Source organism: Cynoglossus semilaevis, chromosome Z (genome assembly GCF_000523025.1).
Source record: "Cynoglossus semilaevis isolate Cse_v1.0 chromosome Z, Cse_v1.0, whole genome shotgun sequence".
NCBI lineage: Eukaryota > Metazoa > Chordata > Actinopteri > Pleuronectiformes > Cynoglossidae > Cynoglossus > Cynoglossus semilaevis.
The window spans coordinates 13,743,116-13,745,204 of record NC_024328.1 but is presented as its reverse complement, the minus strand read 5'-3'; positions in this window follow the sequence as shown (position 1 = coordinate 13,745,204).

Sequence of the window (2,089 nt, the reverse complement as noted above, 5' to 3'; positions counted from 1 at the left end):
AAAAAAAAAAAAGGTTTTAGTTTTAGTTGAGTCTCGGTCTCGCTGAGTCTGCAGGTGTTTGAGTTGGAGTCATAGTTAAAGAACAGGTCCAGGTCGGAGTCTAAGTCAACAAGGAGTAGTTTTGAGTCAAAGTCTTTGTAGTTTTGAGTCTGATTGACAGAAAATGAGGTTAACTCCCACACGGTGTCAAGTCAGGTGACTCAAGTGCCTTACTCTTGACCTCAGACTTGACTTCAGACTTGACCGCAGACTTGACTTGAGACTTGACCACAGACCTAACTTCAGAGTTGACTTCAGAGTTGATTTCAGACTTAACCTCAGACTTGACTTCAGACTTGACCTCAGACTTGACCTCAGACTTAACTTAAGAATTGACTTGAGATTTGACCTCAGACTTGATTTCAGACTTAACTTCAGATTTGACCTCAGACTTGATTTCAGACTTGACCTCAGACTTGACTTCTGACTTGATCCCAGACTTGATTTTAGACGTGACCTCAGTTTTGTCCTCAGACTTGACTTCAGATTTGACCTCACACTTGATTTCAGACTTGACTTCGGACTTGACAATATGGACATTCCAACTTTATTTTTTAAAGCTGCGTCCCTAGAGTAAACAGTTGAGTCAAAGTCCCAGTAAGTGGAGTCACAGTCGTTGTGTTCCCAGTGTTTTGAGTCGTCTGTAGAGGAGGTGGTTGCATGGCAAACATGCTGTCCAATCAGGATAGGAGTGTATAGTTCAAGTGGGTTTTATTTGTCATATCAGCTGTACTAGTATGCGGTGGCTGAGGTTACCTTCTGTTCTGGTACCACGTCTTCACCTGGATGTCACTGAGCTTCAGAGCTGCAGCCAGCTCCATCCTCTCCTGGACACTCAGGTACTTCTGCCTGTGGAAGCTCCTCTCCAGTCTGGACAGCTGCTGGTCACTGAACGCAGTACGAGCTTTTCGGGGCTTCTTCCGACAAGCTGTGGTCTGCTCTGAGGTCCAGTCTGGAGCTGCTGGGAGACACGTACTCTGTGTAGTCAGTACTACTAGGTTTATCACTCAGGAAATGGTGTACGTTAACTGAAAACGATCAAATGGGGTTTTTATCCCATGCCATAAATGTCCATATGAACCTTTGATATGTCGCCACCTACCTGAAATTACTGGCGGAATGTATTGTAAAAAACGTAATGTGAAATAAATAAATAAGCAATATTATTATATATGTATGTAGGACGTTCATATAAGTATTGCGTATACATAAGAATATATATATACCATATATGTACATAAATACATATATGTGTTTGTGTTTTTATATATGTGAATATTTATTTATGTATAAATATACTCTACATGTACATAAATGTGTTTATGTGTTTATATATGTATGTATATATCTACAAATAAATATACTGTATAAGTACATAAATACATATGTGTGTTTATGTATGTATATACATATAAATATACTGTATATGTACATAAATACATATGTTTGTCTATGTATTTATATATGTATGTGTATATATATTTACATATCAATATACTATATATGTACATAAATACATATATCTGTGTTTATGTCTTTATATATGTATGTTTTTATATATTTATGTATAAATATACTGTATATGTACATAAGTACATATGCGTGTTTATGTATTTATATATGTATGTATATATATATATATTTACATAAAAATATACTATATATATTTACGTATAAATATACTGCATATGCATATAAATACGCGTTAACAACGTAACTTACGTATTCCTATACCAGTGAAATTCTTAACGCTGACTTCATTATGGTTCCAAATTAAATACATTTTAGAGTGAAATGGCTTCGTTACAAGTTCTCACCTCTGGATTCACTGTCTGAAGAAGCGCTGCTCACATTTGTATTTTCACCTGGTCTGGACTGAAACTCCTCGGCTTCCGCCTCAGCCCGTCCCGGCTCGGAATAAACACAGTCGGCTAAAATATTCCGTATCAGGAAGGAGGAACCAGCAGAGCTGGGCTGAATCTGAGCAGGCGGAAGCGCAGAGGACTCCAGCCGAGGACCGAGCTCTCTCCGCGGCGAAGCAGGCACCGAG